The 13,190-nt window shown below is 42.2% G+C and overlaps 1 protein-coding gene across 1 annotated transcript in view; it reads right to left on the reverse strand.

The window, feature by feature from the left end:
• eys (EGF-like photoreceptor maintenance factor) overlaps positions 1-13,190 on the reverse strand; it is a 302,080-nt gene that overhangs the window by 156,469 nt on the left and 132,421 nt on the right. The gene's annotated exons all lie outside the window — the stretch shown is intronic.

The following is a 13,190-nucleotide window of genomic DNA, read 5'->3' on the forward strand; positions in this document are numbered from 1 at the left end:
TTGATTTTGGGGCGCTGGCAAACGGTATGCCAATTCGATTCTTTAACTCTCATTACGGAGTTTCTTGTGGCAGATTTGGAGCCCCAGGAAATTCTGCTTGGCTCTGACTTTTTGCTAAAATATGGCGCTATTATTAATCTCGATCAAAAGAGCTGTCGGGTGATGGGCAAACAAATTCCCCTTTTGTTCGGCAATAACGGTATGCAGCCCTGTGATGTGATGGTGCATGTTGATACACCTGTTCCACCTCGCAGTGAAGTTTTGATTGTAGGGGCGGTGGAAGGGACGTCAGATAGTTTCCAGGGCATGTTAGAGCCGTCTTCCTCTCTTTATAACCATTGCGACCTTTTGGTGGCAAGGGTAGTGTGCAGGGTGGAACAGGGTATTCTGCCCATCCGTGTAATTAATGTCACTGATGACACGCATATTTTAAAGCGTGGAATGAAAGTGGGTAAGTTATTTTTTGATGTGGTGGTAGAGGGAGGGGACGTGGCTAGGGATAATACATCTACATGCTCCGTGGATGCGCTTATAGAGCGGCTAAATTTACATGAAAGGGGCTTTGGGGAGGCTGAAACGCGCGCGGTGCGCGAGTTATTGTGTAAGAATTTGTCCGTTGTTAGTCTAAATGACACAGATCTAGGGCGGACAATGCTAATAACGCATCAGATTGAGACGGGGGACGCTAAACCTATTAAATTGCCCCCGCGTCGTGTTCCTCTTCATCTGCAAGATGAAGTGACTGAGCATATTAAAGATATGCAGGTAAAGGGAATTGTACAGCCATCGTGTAGTCCGTGGGGCGCGCCTGTGGTCCCGGTACGGAAGAAAGACGGGACCCTTCGATTTTGCGTTGATTATAGGCGGTTGAATGATGTAACGCGGAAAGATGTGAAGACTAAAATTTAATCTTTTAATATTATTTCATTATTAAATATTATGTATCTGTATTATTATTTTTTATTAGTTTTCATGATCACTGTATTATCCTTTTGGAGTTTCAAAAAGCATGAGTTAAAAGCATGAGATGAACATATGTCAGGGGAAAGCTATATATTGCTCAGAGAGGTATGTGTGCCATGTAACATGTTCACTCAGCATAAATGTTTCCACTGATGCAAGTGTACCACAGATGTACACAACAAGGAAAGTAGCGCACGTATGACATTTACGTTCTAAGTTGAGAGGCTCAGAGCAACATGTTTGTTACCTTACAAGGAAGCTGTAAGACTGTGTGATGTATAAAACTCAATGTCACATTGTATCGCCCTTAGAGAAACATGTAGGCATGACCGGGTGAGAGGGTAGAGGAACATGGAGAAACGCATAGACCAGGCATGAACACAACATCTTGAAGTTTCTCTCCTGACATATATATATATTATAATAAAACTTTCTTGGCAAGATAACTGGTGTCCGGTCCCGTAAATTGAATAATAACGGGGAAACACAAGAGGCTTTAATTCCAAGTCTACATTTGGCGTCACGAGGAACAGGATAGCATTCAGGCATTTGTCTCAATCATTCAAGGTAAGACTTTTTCCTATTCTAAAAAATAATTTGAAGTCTGCCTGATGATTGGACATTGACTGAAACTGCTTAAAAGAACTGTGTTGTTTAAAGTACCAGTTGTTTTGCCAATGAATATATATGTCAGAAAAAAGGAAATAATTTAAATAGTTTGAATTTGATGTGGCTTATTTGAGTTGCTCTGTTCAGTAAACCTCTGAAATATTGAATGATGCTGGGGAAGTCTTTTTCATTTTTGAAAAGACTTTAGGAAAAGTGGATCTTTTTTAGAAAAAAGACCATTTAGTCAAATATTTGGAATAGCAGTAAAGCGATTTAGCAATTTGCTTGGCATGACTGGAAGGTGGTTGGAATATGGCGAGACTGTAAAAACTGATGGCAGATTAATCTCTAAAATATTTCCAACACACCGAAGAATCGTTTTAGAAAACGAGGATAGTGTGTCAAAGCGGTGATTTATAGCGGTTTAAAGTGGCGGGTCTGTGCTATAGGACGCACAGGATTCCGTATTTAGAAATACAGGCGCCCTAAAATTTTAAACACGCTGATTGAGCCCTTAGAAGATGGGTATCAATGGAAATAGGAGCTAGAATTGTGTGTTTTTTCGATTTTGACAATAAGCTGTTCAGTATTGAGAGGAAGAGTTTGATCTGAGAGCAACTTCAAATAAACTAAATAAAATTTTAAAATAAAAAATAGAGCAAACAAATACACAAAGAAAACAAATTATTAGAGTTAACTTTGTTTTGTTTTTTTGTTTTCCTTTCCCCTTCTTTGTTCTTTGAGTTATAAGAGAAGGCGAAAGGGAGAGAAGGAGAGAAGCAGAGAGAGAGGGAGAAGCAGAGGGACCCCCCCCCTTGGAATTCACGCACAGTAGATATACATCCACACACACACACACTCACTCCCAAAATATCCCTGCTGTTTGAGTGCACAGTCACAGAGTGACACATAATTTGCAATGGCAGAAAGTGGTCTTAACAGCCGAACAATAGCTGATTGGTATTTAAAAAGAAAACAGAAAAAGCAAGCTAAGCTTTTGAAAAAAGGACTGGATGTTAATGCATCTTTGGATGTGCAGCTAAGCTGGTTTGATTCGCAAAAAGACTCCATCAAGTCAAAAGCATTTCCAATACTGGCAGCTCATTGGATTGTGAAACAAGGTGGAATCTTCTGTGGCATTGATGGATGTCCAGCCCCACTTTTTGAAGTTATGAAGCCTCAGCTTGAAGCATACCACAAATTAAACAAAATCATGTCCATCACATGTTCAGATAAAGAAAACACAACCAATGATAATTTATTTGATCCAGATTGGACAAATATAATAACTGAAGCTGAAAGGAAATATTCACAAGCACCACTGAAATCCGCGACAACAATAACGCCTCCACCTTACAAACCAATTTATCCACCTTTGCCTGAACAATATACAAGTTCATCTAAACCTCTGACGCAGCCTCAAGCTTTGAGATCAAATGGTCCAGTTGACAAAATGTATATTGCATCTGCACAAGCAGCTCCAATAATAACAAGATCTAAAACAGTTCATCCCAACAGAGACATGCTGCGCTGTACACCAGCTTGTAATTATGGATCCGACTGGGGTGATGAGACAAGAGATGACGACATGATCACAATTGACAAGATCGGTCCTGAACTTTCTTCACCAGTAATTAAAAAGGAAGGATCTGAATTAATGACAGAAGAGAGACCATTCACTCCAGGTGAACGACAAGCCATTCTCACAGCCTTGCCTCCTCTGAAGAGACAAGATCCAAACACAGAGTTTTGGCGAGAATTAGACTCTCTTGTCGAAGCACATCAAATGACACTACGAGACATTCACACCATTGTGAAAGCTAAAATCCCAAGAGACAGATGGGAACGCTTGCCAGCCTCAATAACAACTGCCCAATGGATAGATTTGTGGGTTGATGACCAGGGACGACCCCTGGGTCTTTGGCAAGCCTTAGATGTATTCCGAAGAGAAATCCAGGAAATTTTGGGCAGTGGTAAAATTCCCTTCACATTAGTGACACTGATTAAGCAAAAGGATGATGAATCTCCAGATGAGTATGCTCTACGTAAGTGGAATGCTTATGAGAGATGGGCTCTCTGTGCTAAGAAACAACCTGACAGAGATGATGTACAGTTCATTGACACACTTGTGGATGGACTTGGCCCAAAATACCAACAAGCCTTATCACTTGGAGTCAACCCAGGTGAGACATTTGACCAAATCATGCAATGGGCTGGCCGTTTGGAGATGGCTATGAGGTCAAACAAAGAAGAAGGAAACAAGCCATACCGAAGAGGAGTGGCGACAGCTCAATACAACAAAGACACAAAGAATAAGATGGTTTTCTGCAGCAATTGTGGAAAACGTGGACACGTTAGAAGAGATTGCTGGGCTAAAGGAGGTGGAGCAGAAGGTCAAGGTCCATCATTTAAACAGGTCAGTACCAAAGACCATAATGAAAATTCTCAAGAGAAGACGTTGACTGAAGCACAAGTCCGTCAGCTCATTGAGGGAATTATGCGTCCGCAATAGGAATTAGCGGCCCCCTGTATTAGTAAGAAAAAAGACAATCGCCTTTTCGTTAATGCATTAATAGGGGGCCACCCATGTGATGTTTTGGTTGACACAGGCGCCTCAATTTCAATAACAGATTTGAACCTACCTACAACAGAGGAAACTATGGAAGTTGAAGGTGTTGGAGGTGGTATCACAAAATTTCGCAAAAGTATTCAAGTTCCACTGCAAATACATGAAGATGAAGTCTTATGGACATCTTTTTGGGTGGGGCCGAATTCACAAGGAAGCCTAATTGGCATGGACATTCTTCCATTGTTAAACATGATCATATTCACTGACAGTCGTCATATCGCCACAACTGCTGGGATAATACCACACGAAGATCGCACATGTAATCTAAGGTCTGTTGGTACAGCAAAACCAATTATCAGGAACTGGACAAAAGATGGTGTGTGGGGTCTTCTATGCAGTTTATATCCAGATGTTTGGGCTAAACACAAACTGGATTGTGGTAAAGCCAACATTGACCCCATTGTTATTGAGGGACCGACACATGCCCCTCATAAACAATACCCTATCAGACCTGAAGCAAGACAAGCCGTAGAGGAGATAGTGGCTGACTTGGAAGCTGAAGGTATCATCAGACAAACGTCATCTACCACTAATAGTCCTGTCTGGCCTGTCAAGAAATCAGATAACTCATGGCGATTAACCATTGATTATACAAGACTTAACAGTGTAACACCAAAACCGCATCCTATTGTAGCCAATCCTGCCACTATTCTGAATGATATTCCAGGAAATGCTAAAATTTTTACGGTACTGGATGTACTGTCTGCTTTCTGGTCTATACCTATAGACAAAAGATCTCAAGAGAAATTAGCCTTTACAGTAGGCGCAAAACAATATATTTGGAACAGACTCCCACAAGGTCTTAATATTTCTCCTGTTGTATTTCATAGAGCTTTGAACCAGTTCTTAACGGAGCAAAAAGCTGAAATTGAGAAATCAGGAAGTGTCTGCCTCCAATATGTTGATGACTTGTTGATTGCAAGCCCAGATGAAAGAAGCCATATATTTGCTCTGAATGTTGTCCTACAAGCCCTTAGGAAAGGGGGATTTAAAGTTAACCCCGACAAAGCACAGCTGGCCAAATCCAAAGTTATCTATTTGGGCCAAGAAATATCTATGGAGGGAAGGAGAATGACAACAGAGCGTGTAGAAGCATTACGACATCTTCCAAAACCTCTAACAGTTACAGGAATGCGAAAGGTGATGGGACTTTTCAACTATTGTCGTCAGTATATACCCGATTTTGCTAGCATCACCAGCCCTCTCATTGACCTGTACAAGGGAGGAAAGCCGGGAGTGGAACAGATTAACTGGACACCAGAAGCTGAAGAAGCGTTTACTTCTATGAAAGAAAAACTGACTTCAGCTCCAGCTTTGGGACTTCCCGATGGACGATTGCCGTTTCATTTGTGGACCAGTGTAGGAGATGAGACGTATTCAGCAGTACTGTGTCAAAAACCAGGTGATCGATACAGACCAGTTGGATACTTTTCCACAAAGATTCCTGTCACTATGATTGGGCAACCACGATGTATACAAGCTCTCGATGGTGCCACATGGGCAGTGGATGCTGTTGAGAATCTGATAGGAGCACAAACTATCATATTGCACACTCCACACAGTATAGTGACATTGTTGAACAACACAAACATCAAAACCATAACCGACGCAAGAAGAGCAAAATGGGAAGCTACTTTGTTGAACAAGGATTTGAGAGTGGAAATCATCAGAGACACGTCTCTTAACCCTGCAACAATGATGCTGGAACCACATGAGGGAATACCACATGAGTGTGTAAAACAAGTAGAAGAAGATAGTCTTGGTCCTGTTAATCCAATCCCTCTTGAAAATCCAGACAAGGAGTTATGGGTTGATGGATCCAGTTACTATGTTGATGGAAAACGACACACTGGATGGGCTGTAGTGCAAGCTGATGGAACTGTTGTGAAGAAAGGAGCTCTTCCTGGCAAGCTTTCAGCACAAGTAGCCGAGCTCATAGCACTTACAGAAGCTCTTGAATTATCTGAAGGAGAACGAGTCAACATCTATACAGATAGTCGATATGCTTTTGGTGTGGTCCATGACTACCTTGCCCTGTGGAAGAGACGTGGACTCATCACCAGCAATGGGAGCGAAATACAACATGCTTCCATAATTCGTCGCTTGATTACAGCATGTCACTTACCTAGAGAAGCAGCCGTGATCAAAGTGAAATCTCATCAATCTGACAAGTCCAAAGAAACTCAAGGAAACACGGCAGCAGATGCAGCAGCTAGAGAAGCAGCTCTACTTCATCCTACTCCTGTTACCCTGGTAAAGGAAAATACCAAGGATAATCCTGAGCTCCATCTTCTGTCATATCAATTGGAGACAGATGAAGAGAAAGAACAATGGATAAAAGCGGGAGCGAAAGAGGATGATCAAGGAATCTGGAGAATTCCAACAGGACAAGTAGTGATGCCTATCGGAACAAGAAGAGAACTAATGCAGCTGTATCATGGAAAAGTACATGCTGGAGCAAAAGCAATGAAAGCTCAAATTAGTGAAACTTGGTGGTGGCCAAGAATGATGAGAGACATTGATGATTATTGTAGGAGATGTTTGATATGCCTCAAAGCAAATGTGGGAAAATCTGTAAAGGTGCGAATGTCACATGCACCCAGACCAACAGGTCCGTGGACACATCTCCAAATCGATTTCACAGGACCTTTGTTACCCAGTGGAGGGTATCAATATATACTTGTAATCATGGACAATAATAAGAAAGCGCGAGAAGCTCAACAGCAATGGGATGAAAAACACACCACTACTGACATTCCACACATTCCCGAGATAGGCAGTTTTGTTATGATCAAACAAATTGCTAGGAAGGGTTTAGAGCCTAGATGGGAAGGACCTTATGAGATACTCTTAACATACAAGTGTTTGTCTCAAAGGGAAGGGTGTAGGAACAGATAGATGGTATCATTGGTCACAAGTTAAACCTTGCTTAGTGAATAAACAAACTGTTGAGACTGAGCAATGTTCATCGATTAGTTTTAAAGATTGGGAACAAATAAGTGATGCTAACTATTTTTCTGCTTCCATTTCAGGAATCAATTCCATTGACATTTATTAAAGATGGTTGCAAGTTATTATGTATTCCTTACAAAACATTACCTCACAAACAATGAACACCCGCTTACTGATTCTCAACCCAAGGGATAGGACCCTTTTACATCAACGTTTATTTTAATTTCTTATTTTGGCTCGGAACTGGGGGATTTAATTAGTTACGAGTTAATTAATTAATGAGTCCAGGCACGAGCAGAAGAATTATTAGTTTTTTTCTTTTCTTAGATGATTGGGGTCATTTTAAATACATATACATAGCTATTAAAACACACACAGTATACGGGGACATAACACGGGTTGGGGTTTTTGTTCTTTTTGTTCTTTTTGTTCTTTGTTTTGTTTTTCCTTTTCTATTCTTCTGTTCGTTCTGTCTATTTTCTTGGTCTGCTATTTCTTCTCCTCACTATCACTTCTATAGGTTGGCCACCTGGGGATGATGGTGTGGAACTTATGGCGCCATAGTTCCAGTGGAGGGAGATGAAGACTAAAATTTAATCTTTTAATATTATTTCATTATTAAATATTATGTATCTGTATTATTATTTTTTATTAGTTTTCATGATCACTGTATTATCCTTTTGGAGTTTCAAAAAGCATGAGTTAAAAGCATGAGATGAACATATGTCAGGGGAAAGCTATATATTGCTCAGAGAGGTATGTGTGCCATGTAACATGTTCACTCAGCATAAATGTTTCCACTGATGCAAGTGTACCACAGATGTACACAACAAGGAAAGTAGCGCACGTATGACATTTACGTTCTAAGTTGAGAGGCTCAGAGCAACATGTTTGTTACCTTACAAGGAAGCTGTAAGACTGTGTGATGTATAAAACTCAATGTCACATTGTATCGCCCTTAGAGAAACATGTAGGCATGACCGGGTGAGAGGGTAGAGGAACATGGAGAAACGCATAGACCAGGCATGAACACAACATCTTGAAGTTTCTCTCCTGACATATATATATATTATAATAAAACTTTCTTGGCAAGATAACTGGTGTCCGGTCCCGTAAATTGAATAATAACGGGGAAACACAAGAGGCTTTAATTCCAAGTCTACAGATGCGTATCCCTTACCGCGTATTGATGATGCGTTGGATAGCCTTGCTCATGCCCAGTGGTTTTCCACCCTCGATCTGGCCAGTGGATACTGGCAGGTCGAGGTGGACCCTAAAGACAAACATAAGACCGCTTTTATAACACGGCAGGGGCTATTCGAGTTCAATGTTTTAAGTTTCGGGCTGTGTAACGCGCCAAGTACATTTCAGCGCCTTATGGATTTGGTGTTGGCGGATTTACAGTGGACCACTTGCCTTGTCTATTTGGATGATATTATTGTTTTTGGGAGAACATTTGGGGAACATCTACAACGGCTGGATGAGGTCCTCGGTAAATTACGTCACGCGAACCTGAAGGTTAAACCATCTAAATGTTCTTTGTTTGCTTCTCAAGTCCGTTATTTAGGGCACGTTATATCGGCTGAGGGAATACGAGCGGACCCAGCTAAAATAGATGTGGTGAGACAATGGCCGGTACCTAAGAATCAAACTGAAGTTCGGAGTTTCGTGGGGTTGGCATCTTATTATCGGCGATTTATTGAGGGGTTCGCTGAAATTGCGCGACCATTACATCGCCTAACTGAGAAAGGTCGGAAATTTAAATGGGGGGATGAGTGCCAGCGGGCGTTTTCACAGCTTAAAACCGCATTGGTGACAACGCCAGTTCTTGCGTATCCCGACCCGCACAAGACATTTATTTTAGATACTGACGCGAGTGACATGGGCATTGGTGCAGTGCTGTCACAAGAGATGGATGGCTTGGAGCGGGTCGTGGCATACGCGAGTCGAGCGTTAACGAAACAGGAACGCCGTTATGCGACCACGAAAAAGGAGTTGCTTAGTTTAGTGGTATTTACTAAATATTTCAAGCATTATTTGCTTGGGAAAGAATTTATATTACGCACTGACCATAGCTCCTTAAGGTGGCTCCATAATTTTCAGGGGTTGGAAGGGCAGCTGGCCAGATGGATTGAACAGTTGTCCAATTTTCAATATAAAATCGTTCACCGCCCGGGAAATAAACATGTTAACGCGGATGCGCTGTCACGCGTGCCATCATTTGGCGCTAAGTGTGAAAACGTTTCAGATTCACGTCTGGAGGGGGGCGTTTCGGTTTGTGCGGTAAGAGAAATGCTTTCTTCGGGGGAGATTGAGGATGAGCTGGTGGGGGCGCAGAAGAAAGATGCGACTTTACAGATTGTAGAACAGCTGTGGTTGCGGGGGGAGGAGGGGCGCGTGGAAGCACAGACAAAAGTGGAAATGAGAGGGTTTCTGCCCGTGTGGGATCAGTTGGACTTTGAGCAAGGGCGGTTAGTGCGTAAACCACCCCTTAATACAGATGCTGCATAAAAAATTCAGGTGGTCCTTCCGAAGGTGATGGTTCCAGAGGTTTTGGGAATGTTGCATAATTCTATTACGGGGGGTCATCTAGGAGTGCAGAAATTGCAGGCAAAAGTGAAGGATCGGTTTTATTGGCCCGGGTGGTTTGAGGACGTAAAGAAGTGGTGTAGGGAATGTACGGAATGCGCATCTCGTAAATCCTCAGGGAACGTTCGTGCCCCGTTGCAGCCGTCTTTTGTCTCTCGGCCTTTCGAGCGTGTAGCGTTGGATATCTTGGGCCCTTTGCCCGTAACTGGAGAGAAGAATAAGTATATTCTGGTAATTGGGGATTATTTCTCAAAGTGGACAGAAGCGGTTGCACTTCCAAACCAAGAAGCAGAGTCCGTTGCTAAAGTTTTGGTACGTGAGTGGGTGTGCAGATTTGGGGTCCCACGTAGCATTCACTCTGATCAAGGTCGAAACTTTGAATCAAAGTTATTTACGGAGTTGTGTGCTTTGTTACAGATGCATAAAACAAGAACTACATCTTATCATCCACAGTCGAATGGGATGGTGGAAAGGTTTAACCGCACTTTACTTTCAATGCTGTCTTTGTTTGTGGATAGTAATCAGCAGAATTGGGACACCCTCCTGCCATATGTTATGATGGCATATAGGAGTAGTACACATGCTACCACAGGATTTTCACCATACAGAGTTTTGTTTGGACGAGAGATTGTTTTGCCTGTGGATGTTGTTTTGGGAGTAGGGGAGACGGAATGTTTTGATTCGGCAAATGAGTATGTGGAGAAAGTAGCGGAAAGTTTGTCTACGGTGGTGGAGGCTGTGAAAGCACATCAGCTGAAAGCATCGGGAAGGCAGAAACAATATTTTGATCTAAAAGTTTCCCGTCAGTTTTATACGGAAGGGGAATTGGTGTGGGTGGAAAGTAGGGTGCGTAAGCGGGGGCTGTGTCCAAAGTTACAAAGGCATTTTGTGGGGCCGTTTGTTGTCATTGAGCGGGTTACGGATGTTTTGTATCGAATAGTCCCGAAAGAAGAAGAAAGGCCGGAGCGAGTCGTGCATTTTAATCGTCTTAAGCCATATGTTTGTAATTTATTTTCAGGAAGGCCGGGATTGCAGAGTGTCGGGGGGGATCGAATGGCGGCTGTGGCTGGGGAAAGGAGTGCGCTGCATCCTGACTCTGCGCTTCTGGCTGATCCTGTGCTGCATCCTGACTCTGCGCTTCTGGCTGATCCTGTGCTGCATCCTGACTCTGCGCTTCTGGCGGACCCTGCGCTGCATCCTGACTCTGCGTTGCTGGCTGACCCTGTATTGCATTCTGGTCGTGTGTTGAAGGCTGTGATGCCTTCTGTTTCCACTTTGCTGCCTGCCCCCGCAGTGGAGGTGGCTGTACCGCGTAAATCTGTAGTCCGTGAGTCGCGGTCTGGGACAAAGAATGGATTTACGGAAGGACGGGGGTCGCGGGCTAGGAAGATACCGGCCCGGTTGATGGATTATGATTTATCTGCTTGACTCGAGGACGAGTCCTTTTTGCCTGGGAGGGGGGTAGTGTAATGATTAAGGAAACGAGTGGGATTAATACGCATGCCCCTTAATCAGAATGAATGGAAGCGTCAAATTAAATGAATGTGTACAGCTGATATGGGAGGAGTCGAGGTCTATTTAAGGGATGGTTTTGGAGTATTGCGAGAGGAGGTCCGGGGGAGCTCACACTTGTGGGAAACGCTAGACGGCCGCTCGGGATAATTAGTGTCTCCGGCGGTGAAGATAGGCAGCTAGTGGGGGGTGATTGTGCTAGGTAGTTAGGGTTTTGAATATGATCCAGGATAGGGGAGCTCCTGACCGATGTGACAACTCAAGTGCTGCGCCTACCAAAGTGTCTCAACCTCCTCACTGAATGTGGACTGCTTCGATCGCAGTCGATTAAGTGTGCGCCTGGTAAAGCGTTCTCATCCTCATCGGACGTGGACTGATCTGACTTCGGGCTAATAGGCCGGCCTACAACCTAAATCAAGGGGGGTAACGTGTTTTAACAGATGAAGTTGTATTTTAGCGCTTAATAAAGAGTTGTGTGCGTCCATCCAGGGCTTGACATTATATCATTTTCTCACCAGCCATTGTGGCTAGTGATTTTTCAAAGTTACAAGCCATTCAGCATTTTCATTGGCCAATATATATTTTTGGTAACACTTTATAATACCTGCACACTATTAATCATTAGTTAAGCATGAGTAAACAGTTAATTCATCATTTATAAAACATTAATAGACATTAATATGCAGTTTATAAATACAGCTATACATGTTTTTTTCTTGATTAATAAGCATATCTATAATGCGTTTAATGAGTGTATTTTCATACTTTGTTAATGATCAATTAATAATTTCTAAATGAAGTATAGCATTATTTACAAACCAGTTGTTTAAGAGTTGTCAGTCATTCATAAGATCACTTAGACAGTGTAAGTAAATGTAGTAAATACAGGTAGTTATAAAGCATTTAGTAGTGGTTAGTTAACTATTTTTGTGAGCTAATCTAAAGTGAGGACTATTCATGCTTTGTAAAGCATTTATAAAGGTGATTTAAAGGCTCATCAATCTTCTAAACAGTAAAATTTAACAAACACAACGCAGTGATACAGAACATAGAAATATTTAACAGCCTTTAAAAATGCTTTACAAGGCATGACTAGTCCTCACTTTAGATGAGCTCACGAACATAGTTAACTGACCACTAATAAATGCTTTATAACTACCCAAATTAATCTTTAATTACAGCATTAATAAATGTTAATAAAGCATTTATTAACACATTAAGTAACCATCACTATATGTCTGAATAATAAGATGTATGAATGTACATTTAAATAGTTTATTAAAGCCACAATATGTATTTTTTCTGCATTAAAAATAGCAAAAATAACTGTATCTATGTTATATATTTCTGTTATATATGTACTTACATTATCCCGACAGTTTCCACCAAATTTCAAATACGGAGAAATTTATAGTTTAATTCGAAGACACGGGACGTTTCTTTATTTCCGTTTCGTCGCCCGTCTATGGCGTCATTTAACCTTTGACTCCTCTATTTTCTCTAACTTCCTTGCGGAACCCGGCGAAACCACCAAACACAAAGGGGAACACTGGACTACCGCCAATAAAGCAAAGAAAATGACGAAGAAAAAAAGTAGTACGTATTGTGCCCGCTCACGAGCGCTCACTCTTAACAGACACACTGTCCCCGGTGCTGCTCGCGCATAAAGCGCTCCCCGTTCACAGTAACCGCGTCGTCTCATTCAAAACAGCCAACTGTTGCTGTTAGCGAGCCGCGCACATTGAATACTCTTATGAGTCAGGCTGCGAATGTACGTGCCCGCTTCAGCACGCTCATACTTACTAAATAAACGCCTCACCTCCGGCGCCGCGCACTCACTATTAGCCTTAGCACATAGTGGATGAATAACGCAAACCCAGTCAAACGTTTGACTGCAGTATCTTATGTGCTTTATAATCCGGTGTGCTCTATAAAT

This window comes from Pimephales promelas, chromosome 11 (assembly GCF_988280905.1).
Source record: "Pimephales promelas chromosome 11, fPimPro1.hap1.1, whole genome shotgun sequence".
Lineage (NCBI taxonomy): Eukaryota > Metazoa > Chordata > Actinopteri > Cypriniformes > Leuciscidae > Pimephales > Pimephales promelas.